Here is a 19,443-nt window from a genome sequence, read left to right as displayed (position 1 = left end):
ATGCCCCAGTCTTAAGCCTCCCCGATCTAAGGAGGCCATTCTTTTTATTTGTGAACATAGAAGAAGGTATTGCTTTTGGGGTGCTTACTCAGGACTGGGCGGGGAGGAAGAAGCCAGTGGCATATTTGTCAAAAATTTTAGATCCAGTGAGTAGGGGGTGGCCCACATGCTTGCAAATTGTAGCGAGATGCACTCTATTGGTTGAAGAAGCTAGAAAAATTACCTTTAATAGTAGCCTAAAGGTGATGTCTCCTCATAATATCCGGAGTGTGATGCAACAAAAGGCAGACAAATGGATCGCTGATGCGAGACTTTTAAAGTATGAGGGCATTCTAGTAGAAGCCCCCGATTTAACACTAGAAACTACCACCTTACAGAACCCAGCTGCATTTTTATATGGGGAACTGGAACATCAACCCCTAACCCACGATTGCGTAGCAACCATTGAAGAGCAAACAATGATTAGGCCTGATTTGGAGGAAGAGGAGTTAGAAGATGGTGAAAGATTATTTGTGGATGGATCCTCTAGGGTGATTGAAGGAAGAAGGAGATCGGGATACGCAGTTGTGGGGGGTTCCGACCTGCAAGTGATAGAGTCAGGTACTTTAGATAAATCTTGGTCTGCACAAGCATGCGAGTTGTATGCCATATTAAGAGCTCTAAAACTCCTCAAGGGAAAAGAAGGGACAATATATACTGACTCTAGATATGGATTTGGGGTGGTACATACCTTTGGAAAATTATGGGAAGAAAGGGGCTTGATCAATTCACAGGGGAAAGACCTAGTGCACCAGAAGCTAATAATTGAAGTATTGCAGGCTTTGAGGGGACCTAGGAGAGTGGCCATGGTCCATTTAAAAGGACACCAACGGGGGATAGATTTCAAAAGCAGAGGAAATAATGCAGCGGACCAAGAAGCTAAGCAGGCAGCCTTAAGACAGATGGTCCTAAAAGAAAAAGGGGGGCAAGAAAACCAAAAAGTACATAATGCGGAAAGTACTAACATAATTTTTACTAATGAGGAAAAGGAAAAATTAAGGAAAATGGGGGTTAAGGAGAAGTCAGGAAAATGGATGCTAGAAGATGGACGAGAGGTATTACCCAAGGCAGTGGCCCAAAGAATTTTATACAAACTACATCAGAAAACACACTGGGGAGCTCAAGGATTAGTGGATCATTTTGCGACTAAGTTCATGAGTATGGGAATTCATGATATGGCCAAACATATTACCAAGGGATGCCCCATTTGCTTGCGAGTGAATCGAAGCAATCTTAGAAAACTACCCCATGGGGGAAGGCCATTAGCAAAAAGACCCTTTGCAAATCTTCAAATAGATTTTACTGAATTACCAAAAGTGGGGAGAATTAAGTACCTTCTGGTGATAGTCGATCATCTTACTCACTATGTGGAAGCCTTCCCGACCACCAGAGAAACGGCACAAACGGTCACAAAAGTCCTGCTGGAAGAGATAGTCCCAAGATATGGGGTACCAGAGACTATCGACTCTGATAAGGGACCACACTTTACATCCAAAGTAACACAGGAGTTGGCAGAAGCGTTAGGAATAAAATGGAAACAGCATACCCCCTGGCATCCCCAAAGCTCAGGCCGAGTGGAGAGAATGAATGGGGAAATAAAGAAGCAGCTTACTAAATTGGTAATGGAAACTAAATTATCTTGGGTAAAATGTATTCCACTAGCCTTGCTGAACATCCGAACCCAACCCTGAGCAGATGTGGGGCTTTCCCCATTTGAAATGTTATGAAATTTATATCAATAAGTACCTGGTAGCTCTAACACTAGGTACAGCCCGGGAACTGGATATTGATCCGGAGTTGGAAAGAAAATCCCATAACCCCGAAGTGGGAAGGACCATATTTAGTACTCCTCACCACAGACACGGCCATCCGGACGGCAGAGAAAGGGTGGACTCATGCCAGCTGAATAAAGGGACCAGTGGATCCATCGAAGTTCAAAAAGGACACTAATAACTCTGAATGGGAGGTGAAAAGAACAACGGGTGACTTAAAATTGACTTTGAAAAAGAAAACGCCTCCATAAATGGACTCGGGGGACATTTGGGTAGGAGATAACTGGATATTGCAAAAAGAATTAATCGGAACCTCAGAGTCACCTGGATATTGCGGATATTTAGAGGAACTTGCACAACAACCTTACTATCGAGACATTAGGTTAACAAATAAAGGGAAATTGTATAATGGGGAGGGGAATGTAAATCATAAAGATATAAGGGTGGCATGCAGCTGGTTAGACTGTGATTGCTACCCATTTGTATGCTTTTGTTGCAAAATTTGCAGAGAGTTGTGGTGGGTTCATTGCCAAAGAGGGAGGGCTCCTAAAAGCGTGTGCCAGCCTTGTTGGGAGGGACAGCGCGAGCTGACTACCTTGGTTTTAAGTCAAAAGGTAGCAGCTCGAGAGCTAAAAGTGGGATCCCCATCTTGGTGGCAAATATTTTCCAAAGGTATTAACCCTGAGCTTTATTGTTACCACCCCAATGAGCCTTTGGGACCATTCAATAAGGATATTGTAAAAATGAAGTGCCGGAAACAGGTAAAGAAACTCAGGTGTGATACTCCACCATTGAAAGAAAAGAATTGGCATTCTAAAGGAAGGAAGTGGGAGAGAGGAGCAAATTCCACCCCTGAAGAATATCCTTGCTGCCGCGAAGATGGGTTACCCTGCAACTAGCAGCAACCTAGTTGGGGGGCGAGGCAGAAGGATAAATAGTGGGGAAAAAGGTCTCCCAAATATAATCACCAATAAGGCACTTATCCGTTCAAGAACCCAAGGCCGGGAGGGAAGTGGTAAGAGGGATGAAATGGAAAGAATTGGTAAACAACGAACTAACTTTGGCAGTGAACACCCCCTAACTCTAAAATTGTGTGTGATGGGGGGACTTCTGGGACTTGTTATGGGACCAGCAGCAGCTAGTCACAAACCCTTCAAATGGTCGCTAATAAGGTTCGAGGATCAGAAAGTTCTCTCTACAGTAATAACCTCGGGAAGTCCTTCATTTGGTTGTCAGCTCTGCGACCTTATGCCAACAAAACCCTGCCTAAACAAGATAGGATTTTATTTTTGTCCTGCATCCAACCCGGGAAGGAGTTATTGTAATTACCCAGGGGAGTATTATTGTGGATATTGGGGATGTGAGACGGTGGCTCATGGCTTCGATACTAAAAACTTTAATGAAACATTGGAATATTGCATACAGGTTCTCATCATCCCCCGAATATCATATCACCCAAAGGATTATGTGTCTGAACATCAGGTGACCCCTGAATATCACTTAATGAAAAGAGAACCATTTACAGCACTCACAGTGGCAGTGTTGCTGAGTGTTGGGGGGGCCGGAATCGGTACCGGAGTAGCGTCCCTAGTAAACCAGCAGCAAGGGATGAGGGATCTAAGAATGTCAGTGAATGAAGACCTAAGTAGAATTGAAAAGGCTATTGATGGCTTGGTAAAATCAGTAGGGTCTTTATCAGAAGTAGTGTTGCAAAATCGTAGAGGGTTGGACCTGTTGTTCTTACAACAAGGGGGATTATGTGTAGCCTTACGGGAAGAGTGCTGCACGTATGCAGATCATACCGGCATAGTCATAGACACTATGGCTGAGCTCCGAAAACAACTAGAGCAACGAAAAAGGGAACGAGAGGCTCAACAAAGTTGGTATGAATCATGGTTCAATCATTCCCCTTGGCTAACCACCCTTTTATCTACTATAGCAGGACCTATAGTTTTACTGGTAATCGGATTGACATTCGGCCCCTGTATTTTTAACAAATTAATTAATATTGTAAAGGAGAGATTAGAAGCTGCCCACCTTATGCTGATATGGGCGAAATATGAGCCTCTAGATGGTGTCGAAACTGAGGATTGCTTAGAACTTAGCAGAAAAGAGCTCCAGAGATACAACGAACAAAAATAGGTAAATAGAAAAAGGGGGGATTGTGAGGGAATGGTGACCTTTTTGTTCGTTGTAAGATAGGTTATCTTGAAACCTGGACATGCGGGCTTAGATAAGCAATCTTGAAGCCCGGATATGCGGGCTGGTCTGTGGGTATGTGATTACTGATTACTTAGGCTAGCACAATAACCAAACGTCTTAGTAACTTTTTTTTAGGAAAACAAAGGGTACTGCAAGGATCAGCGCTGACAACAGAAGAACCCCTAGCAACCGGAGAAACGTGCGCACCCGGAAATCAGGGGACTTAAAAGAGAACGAACTTTGGGGGAAAGTGTGGCAGTTTTGTGGAGCGGAGACTCCCTGCCACCCAGCGCTGCAATTTTGCCTTTGCCGTCTGTACTCAATAAATTTTTCAAATTGGTTTTGAGTATGGCCCTTGTGCTCATTTATAACAATTTTTTTGTTTAGTTTTAAAGCAGTTCACTAATAAGATACTAAAAACATAGGTTTTCTGCACATTCAAGTATAGATATAGATATAGATATATGACATGCCAGAAAAGCACTGTTCCTGGGCAACATACTTATATGCATACTCTGAAGGCTCCAGAAGTTCAAAGGGCTTTGTGTAACTAATTTTGACTGGGGTCAAGCAATTCCAGGGAGACCTGGTATCAGAAAACATCTACAATTAACAAAACAAAAACTTGATTCCTCTTAATTGCCATGTAAAAGTTAGACATCTGATCCCCAATACTCAGAGACCCATTGAAGAGATAAATTCAATCACCTCCTAAAAGTTTTTTATCCTCTAAAATGGGATAGAGCAGTCTGAAATAAATCAGCCTTTCTAAGATGTTCCCCTCACTTTACCAACAGATGCCAGTCACTGGTTTACACTAAGCATCTTGTTTATATTGATGCCTAAAGATTTTTAGCTTTTTCATTTATTTCTAGCTTTGTAGATTTTTAATATATAGCTGTATAGTTTCTAGCACTTTCTTACACTTTGGAACAGTAGTTACCATTTCTCAGATGTCACACTCTTGAAATTCTATTTACTCTTATTTCCAAGAAAATAATTTCTAAAAAGGGCATCCTGTTTTGCATCAGCATTTGGGAGACATAACAAGATACAGGGCTAAGAACTCCTTGGAGGGACTCCAGTGGTGCAGGTCCAAGGGTGGGTTACCAGGACAGCTGGTCTCCTATTGGATGCACTTGCTAGATATACTAATTGGTTAAACTTATAAAAATTGTCAAAATCTGATGCTATAGGTAAACATATCTATAATTTGTGCACCTGAAAGCTGTCATTAAAGAACTGCTCTTTATGTTGCCACTTTTAATATTGTTTGGAAAGTGTCTTCTGATTCTAGGAAACAATATGGCTAAAGTGATGTGGCAGAAGTCTCTCTGTGACCTATGAAAGGATATAAATTTTTATGGCCTGCTTTTTTTTTTTTTTTTTTAAGATAACCTCTGGTCCCTGACTGAGAAGATACTTCCTCTGTGTACAGCTCCTTCCAGTACTGACTGCTCAAATTCCCTGCCTGCTCCTCAGAAACAGAGTACTTGCCTGGATGAACCAATTCATCAGTCCTGTTTCCTAGAATATATACTTTGTTTCAGGGCACACTGGACTCATTTGAAATAGCATATCCTATTTGCCTAGAGGAATCTGCAAAGATTTAAACGTTGTTGTAGGTTCTGGTTAATATTAATGTTATATCTGCCTATAGCACCTAGTATTTTTAATATGAATAGTTCCTCTGCATAAATATAGCATTGAGAACCTTGATTAATATGGTGTGATGTGTTTGGATGTTGCATCCAAAGTAGACTATTTTTCTGAGCTAAATTTGCATTGAAGGTTCTGAACTGTGGACAAACATTTTTACAGCCATCAGGTGGCCATGATGATACAGTGATCAAGAGCAGTAGTACTTGTTCACTAGAGCTGACACTGCTAACAGAACAAATACAACAGCATAGATGCAGAAGAACTAGTAGCAGTTCTAAAAGTATTAACAGCAAGGTATTAATGATAACAGTGTTGCTCTATGGGTACTCCATTTGTCTGAGCCCAGCTATGGTTTGGTATTTGATGAACCTGGCAGTTTCCATTAGGTGGTATGGATGTCTACCTAGAAATAAGGTCTACTCCTCTGTGGCCATGTCCTATATGATCCCCACCCTAACAGTCGGTATTCTAGTTATAGTGATATCAAAATTGGTCAGATAGAAACTTTCTAACCCAGTTTGGAGTATTAGTAAACAAGCATTCTTTATTGCAGTGTGCTGATCACTGAGAGGATCCTTTCTCTAAGCAAGTGCCCTGTGTGTTGGTTAAACAGAGTTTAACAGAGTTTTTATCATACACACTGATTACATATTCATTAGCTATCCTTGCTTACTTGATGTTTATGTATTACTTTATTTTACATATCACAGTATCACAGTATAACTAGGTTGGAAGAGACCTCCAAGGTCATCAAGTCCAACCCATACCCTAACACCCCAACTAAACCATGGCACCAAGTGCCAGAATAGTTGCACCCCTTATCAGAAGTCCTTATATGGTTCTTTGGGGTCTTCAACATCCAGAGGCCTTTTTAGGTGGCTGTCTCTCGACTCCTACTCTCGAACAAGTATAATATCATTGCTTTGCATAACTTCTACTTTGTCAGCCTTGCAGAGCTGAGTTGGCATCCTGCTTGCATTTTGCATTACTTTTTTTTGCCCAAGGTACATCCTTTATCTACTTCTTCAAGGCTGTGCTGTTCTGTTCTGCTGTCCTTTTCAGAGTAAAATGCATTCAGAGTAAAGTCCATTACTCGCTGTTCCTGGTGAATTTCAGCTTCAGGTCTCCGTCGCCTGGTGCAATTTTCCAAATTTCTTCAGGAGCCTTCTTCATTCAGGAGTGATGGATTCAAGCCGCCTGTTCTTTAATCTTGACTGCCGTGAAGGTGGTGAGGAGTACCTGGAATGGTCCTTCCCACTGTGGTTCCAAAGTCTTCTCTGCAAAAGACTTAACATATACATAATCCCCAGGTTTTACGTAATGTACCAGCCCATCTAATTCTCTGCTTTGGGCCCCAGCCACTTATTTTCCAATTTCTCTAAGTTGTTTATTTAGGGTCACCATGTATTTGTGTAGAGTGTTTTCCTCTACTTGAATGGGTGTTATTCCTTCTTGGACTGCATATGGTCTCCTGTGGAAGATGTTAGTTTTCGATAGAGTTTTAGTAGAAAATTTAACATTGTTAGAAGACAAGAGGGTTAGTAATTGGAAATAGAAGTCTTTCTCCCTGGAATTAAGAGATGATTTTGTGAGCAAATTTTCCATGGGAGGTATGGCAAATCAGCAGAAAAAGAAAGAAAAAAACCAAAACAAACAAAAAACGACTGATGAACATAAAAGAAACGCACATACAGGAAGGGCTGGGATTTGCTCACCAAGTCTCAGCGGGAGGGTCGGGCTGCTGGTTGCTGCTGGCTTTCGTCCAGTCTTAGCTCCGGATTTCTGAGGTTATTGGACAGTCCTCAGTGGCCGCAGACCTCTTTAGAAGAGAGACCCACTGCTTAAGGTGTCGGCATTTCCAAAGACGGAACAAAGTTACCAATGCCGTTTGCAGCTGGTGGGCCAGGGCCCACGCAGTGTTCGGGTGCCAAATGTAACTGTAAAAAGGCTAGAGAGGGGTTTTCTAGCCCTTCCAGATACAAGTCCGGATGGCTCCGAAAAGTCCTTGTAGCAATACAGTTACCAAGCCAGATGAAAGACTCTGAGATCTTGCTGCAGAAGTTCCAAAGAATGTTTATTTCTTCAAAGGGGTTTGCATACAAAAATCCAATTACTTAATGCAACAGGGGGTCTTAATAGCTTTTCAGAGGATTGAATTCCTAACCAATGAAAACTAACAATTGCAAACTATCCAAATGCCTTATATTCTAAGTAAGAAAAAACCAATCACTTAAAAACTTTAAAAACCAATAGGAATTCTAAAACATAATAGAAGTTTTCATAAGGAGGAGGGGAGCATACTCTGAAGGGTTTCTTTGTCTTCAGGGCACCAAATTCCAGGGACCCTGCTCGGGTGAACTAACATCTTCCACAGTCTCCCATACAGTATTTCAAGAGGGCTTAATTTCTCATTTCTTCTTGGTTTTGTTTTATTTCGTACTAATGCCAGGGGAAGAGCCTGGGACCAAGGCAAATTTGCCTCTTGCCTCAGCTTAACAGTTTCTTATTTGATCAAATGTTTCATTTTCTCCACTTCGCCACTGGATTGAGGGTGATATGGGGTATGCAATTCCCAATCTGTTGCTGTATAGATAGGAAGCAGCAGAAGGAACACAGCAATGAGACTTCCTCCATGCAGAAGCAGCAGAAAAAGCGCATTATTTCATACCATTGTTACTTTTATAGAAAGGATCGGAGACAGGGAAAAAACAGCAGCTCATTGGTCCAGAGAAAGCAACACCCCTTGTCATGGCTCTCACGCATCCAGCAGATGTTTATCTTTGGTTATAATTCTTTATCTTTTTATGTTTACCTTTAAGAAAACTTCAAGGCTGGGAAAGAAATCTGAGCTGAGACTGAGAAAGTCTCAGCCTGGGAAAATCCTGTTAGGAATTTTCCCTGAGCCTTTAACAGCACTCACACCAATCTATCCTGAGGTGGTGACTAATTTGCTGTGCAATTTTCGAGATAAAATGTGGTCCTCTATTGGAAGATATGGTGGCTGGGACTCCAAAATATGGTATTATTTCTTGTATCTATGCCTTAGCCACTTCTCATGCCTCAACTGTTCAGGTAGGGAAGTGTTGGGGAGAATGAAATGGTGAAACCCCACAAATATGAAAGCATCAATTCTGAAAACGATGTTGAAATGATAGCCACTTTCGAGACACCAAGCCTCAGTTACTAAATAACTAGAAGACAATGGAGTGGCCAGCTAAGGTAATCCCCTCCTTGATGAAACAATGACTCCTGCTACAAACAGGTCAAAGGTCTTGTTAGAGTTTAAAGTATAACACACTATGGTAATACGAAAACTCCTATAGGCTGTATGCAAATGCTACAGAATTTGTATTTTGTACTAGATTGGTTAGCGGAAATTTAAATATTCATAGTAGAAAGAGATTTAAAGTGTTGTAAACGGAAAATCGCTCTCTTACTCCTCTCTTACTCTTCCTCTCATGCTCTCACTCTCTTCTCCTTCCTTGCTCCTCACTCCCCCTCCCCCTCTCTTTCTCATAACCCCTCACCCTCCTTTCTCTCCTCCTCACGCTGATCCTCTGCTTTTCATTTCTTTCTTCCTCCCTCCCTTCATTATATTATCCTTTTCCTATCCCATTATCTCATTCCCAATTCCTGTCCTACTTTGGGCTGTAGCAGACAGCCCTCAGTAGGATTTCTCAATACCCACACCCTCTCTGTGCGTAATAAATTGTTACTGTAACCATCAGCTTATAATGGGCTCTGGAGTTTGTCCCTAAGAACCGTCCAAGAACACAAGGAGATCCTGCAGGGAAGGCTTCTGGCCATCCTGAAAAGGTATTTGTTAACACTAATAGGTAATGATACCCCGCTTTCCTGGGCAATTCTGTAAAATCAATTTGCCACTGCTGCCCAGGTCCACAACCTTTCCCAATTTGTCCAACTTTAGGTTTTGAAAAGATTTTAGGAATAGTTTGGAGGCAAAGACTACACTGACGAGTTACTTGTGTTACTGTGCCTTGTAATTTTTTAGCTAGAATTCTATCTTTTAAATAATTATATAGGGTGTCTATTCCCCAGTGCATTTTCTCATGTTCTTTTAGCACTAATGACCACAACAAGTAAGAAGGTACTATAATTTTTCCTTCTTTTGTTACAGCCCACCCTTCCTGGTTGTAAGTTGCTTCCTTTTCCTTAATAAGTTTCTTATCTTTTTTGTTATATACTGTCTTACCTTCAATAGAAATTTTTCCATCTGGAATTAATACTATCTCGACTATTTCATTTGGCACCTCACCTTTGGCTGCGTCTTTTGCCACTCTGTCCACCAGCATATTTCCTTCTTCCAATTCTGAGCTCACTTTTTGGTGTGCCTTGATGTGCATAATAGCTACCTTTTCATGTGACTGAACTGCATCTAAAAGTTTTAGTATTTCTTGTGCATGTTTAATATTTTTCCTTTGTGAGTTCAGCAGTCTTCTTTCTTTCCAAATAGCTCTGTGTGCATGAACTACTCCAAATGCATACCTTGAGTCTGCATAAATGTTTATTTCTTTCCCTTTTGCCAGCTCTAAAGCCCAGGTTAAGGCGATTATTTCAGCCTTTTGTGCAGAGGTGTTTGTTTGCAATGGTCCAGACTCTTACTTCTCTGCTTGTGGTAACTGCATACCCAGCATATCTTTTTCCACTGATGATATAGCTGCTCCCATCAGTGAAACAGCTCTCGGCATCCTCGAGAGGGGTGTCCTTCAGATCCGGGTGACTGGAGTAGGTGGCTTCAATGGTCTCCAGGCAGTCGTGGATCACTGGTTCTCCCATGCTCCCGCTGAGGAAAGAAGCTGGGTTCACAATGTTAGTTACCACAATTTCAACATCATCTTGTTCAACCAGTATGGTCTGGTATTTTAGAAATCTTTGTGGGGAAAGCCAATGTCTCTTTTTCACCTTGAGGACTGCAGACACTGTGTGGGATACTAGCACAGTTATCCTTTGGCCTAGGGTGAATTTGCGTGCCTCTTGGATGTTCACTGCTACTGATGCAACAGCTCTGAGGCACCCTGGCCACCCCTTGGCTTCCATGTCCAGTTGTTTGGAGAGGTAGGCAACTGCCCTCTGGTACAGCCCCTGGTCTTGTGCTAGTACTCCCAGAGCAATCCCTTGTTTTTCATGAGAAAACAGAAAAAATGGTTTACTCACATCTGGAAGTCCCAGGGCTAGAGCTGACATAAGAGCCTTCTTTAGTTGGTCAAAGACTTGTGTTGCTTCTGTTGTCCATTGAAGTTCCCTGCTCCCTTCCATGATTAATGCATACAGGGGTTTAATGAACTGTTGGAGTCAGCAAGTCAGGGGTCTCTCTGAATTTTTCAGAGAGAAATCAGAGTGCAGGAATTGAATTAAAGTCTTTGAATGGATTGAAGTTTATTAAGCCACTCACACATAAAATAGACATTTAAGTAGAAGTAAGTTAGTAAGTTTTAGGGTGAGCTCTAATGCTTTTAATAAGTGAAAGGGTTTAGATTCCAGAGTGAGTTCTAGTGAAGGTTGAAACATACTGATATCTTCAGCAAGAGGCTCCAGGCCCACAGTTGTAGACAGGACTTAGACATAATAGAGCTATAGTAAGAATATTGCTTACATTTTTTAGATAGAACAAAATAGATTGCATGCTTAGTTCTATATGTAACCTGGTGAGCTATGAAACTAGAATTCTAATAGGTTAAGGAGTGGTGGTCCGAGCTTGCCTCTTAGCTTGTTGGAAAAATCCTATATAAGAGTTTGTATTAGAGAGAGTTGTCGCTTTTAGCCTTTAGCAATTAGCTTATTGCTACTGCTTTGCTATTGCTTGTCTGCTTGCCTTTTGAGACTGATGTGCTTTGTAATAAGATGTGCTTTGTAATAAATAACCTTTTTAGCTATTAGCTGCTTTTGTTTATTTAAGATAACCCAATGAAGTAGGAGCCTAAGAGCTCCAGAATAGGAGCCTAAGAGCTCGAAACAGGTGCCTAGAGCACCAGAGGCTGAGAACCTCACATTCTGGTGCCCTGTGAGTGGCACATTGCTATTAACTCGCTTTACTAATAACTTTAAAATACTGTCAGGCCTCCTCAAAGGCCTCAAATAAGTCTGGTAAGGAGAATGCCTGTACAAAGGCCCTGCTGACTGCTGGGAAAAGCAAGCATGACTGGGGAAGAGACTGGGTCTTCTCATTGCCTATCTTATATGGAGGTGAGCAACTTTGGGGTAATCTAGGATCATGGGAAATATGCCAAAAGAGCAGACATGAGAAAAAATACAGAACTTATAATGATATATTTAAGATGAGCTGAGTGTTGAGGTAAATCCATAGAGAAGGGGAAAAATATACTTAAAGAACAGACAGAAGAGTATGGGACAGGATAGAGAATTTATAATGACATATTTAAAGTAAGTTAACTGTTATGGTGAGTCCATAAAGATGGGGGAAAGTGTGTTTGAGGAGCAGAAATGTATGTATGATTATTTAGAATCTTTATTAAGGAGAAATTATTTTAGTGTTCCAGATAAAAAGTTAAGACAACTGTTAATATATGCTAGAAAGAATTTTCCAAATGTAGATCCGAGTGTGTTTTAAGTGAAACTTTCTGGGATCAGGTTGGTCTTAAACTTCTTTATGATGTTTGTTTAGCAGATAGAAAAGCTCCTTTATTATTACCGTTTTAGGGATTGATCAGAGAATCTTCGAGTGAGCCACTTACTAATTCTGAAAAGACAGAGACTTCTTCACTGTCTTCTTGATTGGTGTCACAATATATTGCTAATTGTCGTGATTTTTTTCAAGCACAAATGCAGGAAACCCCGACACCGCCGTTCCCCATAGCCGGGGAGAACGGCTCGGGGGACTGGCCGGCAGCACTGTCATGGATGCCGCTTGAACCACGTTTTGTGAGCTTGGATCGGGCGGGGGTATCTGCCCCTCCACCTGCCTTCCCCAAACAATCCATAGTTATAAATCCACAGTCTGCACCACCCCGTCATGCCTAGAAAGGTTCTCAGTTCCTTTACTGTATGGGGTTTTGGGGTTTGGCATATTTCTTTCTTTGCGGTGTTACTCTAAGGTCCTTTGTCCAGCACACACTTCATAGCTCAGGTAAATAACTGTTTCACCATTTGGGCTTTCTTTTTGGATACCCGGTACCCCTGCAGGCCCAAAAAGTTTAGGAGGCTTACTGTCCAATCCACACATGCCTCCTGGGTCCGGGTGGCTATTAAGAGGTCATCCACATAGTGAAGCAGCTGTTCTTCTCTTGGTGGGGGTTCCTAATACTCTAAGTCCTTTGCCAGTTGTTCTCCAAATATTGTAGGGGAGTTCTTGAACCCCTGGGGTCATATACACCATGTCAGTTGAGTTTTATGTCCAGTTTTAGGATTTTCCTATTTAAATGCAAAAATTTTCTGGCTGGTTTCATGGAGAGGGAGGCAAAAGAAAGCATCCTTCAAATCTAAAACAGTAAACAAGGTTATTTCAGGTGTTAAACGAGTTAAAAAGGCGTAGGGGTTAGCAACCACTGGGTATAAATCCTCAGTTAGCTTATTAACAGTTCTTAAATCTTGTACTAACCTGTATGATCTATCAGGCTTTTTCATGGGCAAAATAGGAGTATTAAAGTTAGATTGACACTTTTTTAATAGCCATGTTTCAAAAAATTCTCAATGATTTGGCTAATTCCTTCCATTTCTTCCCTTTTCAAAGGATATAGTTTGACCCTTTACTAATTGTTTTACTTCTTTAAGCTGGATTTTTACTGGTAGAGCATTCTTTGCTCTCCCTGGTAAATTAGTAGTCCACACCCAAGGGAACAAGTGATTTTTTATTTTCTTAATAATTCTTCTTAGTTTTCAAATTCATTTGTTTTGGTTATTAGCATTAAGCTTAACAGTTCCACATATTGTTGAACTTTTGCCTCCAAACTAATTCCCCCATTGTCCTGGTTTGAAGGACAGGTGTCTGCCAATAAAGGCAGAAGCTTCTCTTTGAAATGGAGAATGTAAACCCCCTTCCTCCAAATTATTATGATAATTTTGAAATTAAGGGGCTCTCAGGCAAAGATATGGGAATTAGGCATAACAGCTCTTTACTTGGAAAATTAAAATAGAAATGCAGTATTAGAAAGAACAATCCCAACCCTGACAGAGTCAGAATACAACCTGACACCCTGTCAGTCAGGGTGATGGTAGCAGTCCAATTAAATGGTGGCTATAGTTCTCCTGCAGTGGCAGATGCAGTTCAGCTGAAGCAGCGGTCCTGTAGAAGGGTGCAGTTTTCCTCTGAAGGTCCAGAGATGATGTGGAAAGGTCTGGTGTTCTTCTGGAATCCAGTGGAAAGATGGATAACTTGCGCTTTAAAATCTCAGGTTTTTTATCTAAGTAAGAAAAACTTGGCTCCTCTCCCTAGCTGGAGCATCTCCCAATGGGATGATGTAATTTTATCAGTCATACAGTGAGATTTAATGGCTCAGCAGCAGGTGATATCTTCCTGGAGGGAGGATGGGTTGTAGAAAAGATAAAGATGATTGCCCCATGTAGGCCTAATAATGGCCCATTCGCAGATAATATGTGCCACGAAGATAAGGAATCACTACCCCACCTGGCTTCAACAGATGGTGATAGAATGCACATTTCTTGCCACATCAACCCATTATCCACCCCTTATTCTATTACCATCTGCATAATGAAAACCTTACGCGCAATTCTCACTTAAGATTAGGTTTCCCTGTGGTACACAATGGGTTTCCCCATTTTTTGACATTACCTACCAAATGTAACCAAATCCTTGAGAAAAGACAATCCTATAGATGGGTTTGTCCTTGCCGGAGGTAGGACTAATCCAAACAGACTTTCTTAAAATGCCTATTATGTGTACTACAGGGACTTTATCTCCATCCACTGTGTGCAAGGGTTCAGATTGGGCAGGACCAGCTCGATTGATGGACCCTTGGGTGTTGACCATCCAGGTGGCCTTTGCTAAGTTTGTTTCCCAATTCTTGAGGGTTCCCTTACCAAGCGCCTTCAGGGTAGTCTTGAGTAGGCGGTTGCACGGTTCAACTTTCTCGGCAGCTGGTGCATGACAAGAGATATGACATATCCATTCAATGCCATGTTCTCTGGCCCAGGCGTTGATAAGGCCATTCTTGAAATGAGTCCCATTGTCCTACTCAATTCTCTCAGGGGTGCCATGCCTCCAAAAGACTTGCTTTTCTAGGCCCAGGATGATGTTCCATGCAGTGGCATTGGGCACAGGGTAGGTCTCCAACCATCCAGTGGTGGCTTCCACCACGGTCAGCATGTAGTGCTTGCCTTGGCGGGTTTGAGGCAGTGTGATGTACTCAATCTTCCAGGTGTCTCCTTACTTATATTTGGACCATCGCCCCCCATACCAGAGGGGCTTCACCCGCTTGGCCTGTTTGATGGCAGCAAACGTCTCATAGTCATGGATAACCTGAGAGATGCTGTCCATGGTTAGATCCACCCCTCAGTATTGTGCCCATTTATAAGTGGTGTCTCTGCCCTGACAACCTGAGGCATCGTGGGCCCATCGAGCTAGGAACAATTGTCCCTTGTGTTACCAATCTAAGTCTATCTTTGACACCGCTATCTGTGCAGCCTGATTTACCTGTGCATTGTGTATATGTTCTTCATTAGCCCGACTCTTGGGAACATCGGCATCCACATGACGGACTTTCACGGGTAGCTTCTCTACCCGAGTGGCAATGTCTTTCCACTCATCAGCAGCCCAGATTGGTTTTCCTCTACGTTGCCAGTCAGCCTTTTTCCACCTTTCCAGCCAACCCCACAGAGCATTGGCTACCATCCATGAATCAGTGTAAAGGTAGAGCTTTGGCCATTTCTCTCTCTCAGCAATGTCCAAGGCCAGCTGAACAGCTTTGAATTCAGCAAGTTGACTCGATCCACCTTCTCCTTTGGTAGCTTGTGCAACCTGTCTTGTGGGGCTCCATACGGCTGCTTTCCACTTCCGGTTCATCCCCACCATGTGGCAGGAACTGTCGGCAAAAGGACACTAGCATGTTTCATCTGCTGGCAATTGGTTGTATGGTGGAGCTTCTTCGGCCCAGGTTACTTGTTTCTGCTCCTCTTTGTTCACGAGACCAAAATCTTTACCTTCTGGCCAGTCTGTAATTATCTCCAAAATCCCAGGGTGATTCGGGTTGCCAATACGGGTACACTGAGTCATAAGAGCAATCCACTTGCTCCATTTGGCATCGGTCGCGTGGTGGGAAGACGGAACCTTTCCTTTAAACATCCACCCCAGCACTGGCAGTCGGGGTTCCAGGAGGAGCTGTGCTTCCGTGCCAATTACCTCTGAGGCAGCTTAAACTCCTTCATAGGCAGCCAGAATTTCCTTCTCTGCGGGAGTGTAATTGGCTTCAGACCCTCTGTAACTTTTGCTTCAGAATCCCAGATGTCAGCCTCGAGTCTCACCAGGCACCTTCTGCCAAAGGCTCCAGGACAGAAGTGTGTTTCCCATCCCATTTTCCCATGTCTTCCCCATGGTCATGCAGAAAGAACCACAGGTCAGCTTGTGAGGTGTACCCTCTCTCCCTAGCTGGCGGGCATTTCACTCTAAATTTGGGGCCTGGGACTAGTGCTTGTACTGCATTGATCTTCCTGTCCAAAATCTCAGTGTTTTATCTAGGTAGGAAAGCCTTGGCTCCTCCCCCTGACTGGAGCATCTCCCAATGGGATGATGTAATTTAATCATTCATACAGTGGGACTTAATTGCTCAGCAGCAGATGATATCTTCCTGGAGGGAGGATGGGTTGTGGAAAAGATAAAGATGATTACCTCACCTAGTCTTAATGATGGTCCCTTAACAGATAATATCTGCCATGGATATAAGGAATCACTACCCCACGCAGCTTCTACAGATGGTGATAGAATACACATTTCTGGCCACATCAACCCAACACACCCATCTTTAAATATTAGTTTTCCTTTCAGCTGCTCTAGCAGATCCCTGCCCAAAAGTGCAGTTGGAGCTTTAGGCATATACAAAAATTGATGAATTCCCCACTGTTTTTCCAATTTATACTTTAATGATTTGCAAAAATATGCTTTTTCATGTAGGCCAGTCGCTCCCTTTGCTACAACACAATCATTTTTTATGGGTATCAGGGCCTTGTTTTACACCAAATATCTTGCCCTTGTTTCTATAAAAATTTCACTTCTTTTCCGTTGTTCCCTAGTATGACTATAACCAGAGGGTCCTCTAGGGTAGGGCCTTCTGGTCCCCTTTCAGTCCTCTTTAATGTGAGCCACCACCCCCTCCTGTTTTTTGTCACTTTTACTCTGTTTGTCACCCCTTCTTAGTTCTGGACACTGGTTTTTCCAGTGTCCAAATTTCTTGCAAAACCCACATTGTTTTTTTCCCAGTCGGGGTCGTGCTTGTTTTGGGGGACCTTGCTCACGTTTCCTTTTTGCATTTTCCTGTATTATTGCTACTAGTTTATTTGCCCCTGGTTTACACCCCTCTTCCCAATTGCTGAAAACTCTCCATGCCTCATCTAGCAAAGTCTCCAAGTTCCGACTTGCTGGGCCCCACATCTTCTGGACCTTTCACCTGATGTTACCTGTAGATTGCCCTAAAAACACGTTTACCAATTGTTGTATTCCCTCATCAGATTCAGGATCCAGGGTGGTGTGTCGATGCATTACCTCTTGCAACTGGTTGAAAAATTCAGGAGTTTGAGAGGAATTCTCTTTAATACCATAAAGGGCTGACCAGTTTATAGTTGTAGGAATTGCTCTTTCCAGTCCCTTTGCTATCAATTCCTGATATTTTGTTAGCCATGCTCTTCCCTCTGGCTTATTAGCATTCTAACCTGGGTCATAAAAGGGAAATACATTCTTATCATCCTGTGTTATTCTACAATCATCTTCAGCCAGATCTTTAGCTATTTTTAAAACCATCTGCCTCTCTGATTCTCTTAAGGAATCAAGTAGTATTTCAATGTCAGTCCACTCAGGCCTATGTTGTTTAACCATAATTTTCATCCTTTTAGCAACACTTAGTGGGTCAACACGATAATTTTTAACAATCTTTTGCAAGAAATCTAAGTCTCAGGCAGTAAAGCAGTAAAGGGGACTCTGGCTAACACTGTCTCCATCTCAGAAGTGGCTGTTTCCCTTAGAGGGGCTTGTATGGCCTCTCTCATTTTTCTTCGGGTCCTTGATGCTACAGGACCCTGTGGGGAGTGTTCTTCCTCATTGTCTCTCCTGTGGTTCGGGAATTGGGGAGGGGGGGGGGGGGGGGGGGGAACTCCCATATTAATTACTGTTCTCTCAAGTGAGGATGAAGCAGGGGTAAAACCCGAAGCCGATGGCAATTCTGAATCTGCTTCCCCTACCACCTTTCCTCTTCCTTGTCTTTTAGGGGGTGGTCTAAGCAATTCCTCTGTCTCCTCTTCTTGAGTCTTCACACAATATACTTTGTTAGGATGTGTACACCTTTGATTTATTCAGCATGTGCTGCAACACCTCTTGGGTTTTTCCTTATCTTTCTCGAGAGCCACAACTAAAGGGTCAGAGGGTGGTCTAATTCCACAAGCTCTTTGCCACTTAGGGTGATTCCTAACAGTGAAACATGTCAGCATAAATAACCTCATGCCATTTCTGCTCATGCCTAAAGAAAAGCATCAGCTGTACCAAAGTGTTATAGTCCAACGTCCCTGAAGGGGGCCACTTTGCCCTCACCTCAAGTCTATAAAGTGGCCACCACATTGTGCACAATTTAATAAGCTCTCTTTTAGTTTCTGTATCCCTATGATCCAGCAGCTCTTTCCAATGTGCCAAAACATATCCTAAACTACTACCTTTAGGAATGTCTGCTTTCACTTGCCCCCATGCTGAAAATTCTTTTTCTCTCAATGCCTTTTAATCTTATCCCAGCTCCGGAGCTTCACCTGGTAGTAATTTAGTGCAAAGATATTCTGGGCACACTTAACCCTAAGAATCTCTACTGGCTTCTGTAGGGTTCTTGAAACCTTGTTTTCTAACAGTTCAAATATTCTACTACTACCAGGGTCCTCCTGACCAGTTGATATTAAGACCCGTATAACTATCTGGGTAGCCTTTTATTCTTTTCTATGACAAAGATCACAAATTTCACTTCTAGGTATCCTTCACTTATACACTTGTCTGACCCACAATTCTCAACAAACTACACAGTGAAACACAACCCACAGATTACAGTCACAGCACTCTCTTGGACAGGGAAAGTCCTTTGGCCTGGGATCCCTTTCCCTGTACCTTCTATTCCTTGGCATATAATTTTACCAGCAAAGGAAAGGGAAGGGATAAAAGCAACTAAAAAAATAAAGGGTTAACTGTGAAAACCAATGAACCAAATTACTTAAAATAACTCTTCTAAAGCTTTAGTCACTGACCAAGGCAAATGGTTATTATATTTTTTTTTCAAAATGTTCACTACATACACTGCACAACAATAAAAAAACCTCCTCTTCATTTACCTTTAAGGGACTCATATATCACAACCAAACACTCTTAAACACTTCACTCACAAAACTTACACAAAATAACAAAACAAAAAATTATTTTCTCCCCCTTTAAATTGCTAATCATAGGTTGCTAGTAAGCCAAACCTCTCTCGTTATACCTTGGGTTAAATATTCACAAAGCTATGCCAAAATTCCATTAAACTTTGGCCAAAACACAGTTTCTCTGCAGTGGGGGGGGGGGGGGGGGGGGGGGGGAGGGGGGGAGAAGCTCTGGGCT

This window comes from Erithacus rubecula (assembly GCF_903797595.1).
Source record: "Erithacus rubecula genome assembly, contig: SUPER_W_unloc_1, whole genome shotgun sequence".
Taxonomy (NCBI): domain Eukaryota; kingdom Metazoa; phylum Chordata; class Aves; order Passeriformes; family Muscicapidae; genus Erithacus; species Erithacus rubecula.
This window is presented reverse-complemented; position numbering follows the sequence as displayed.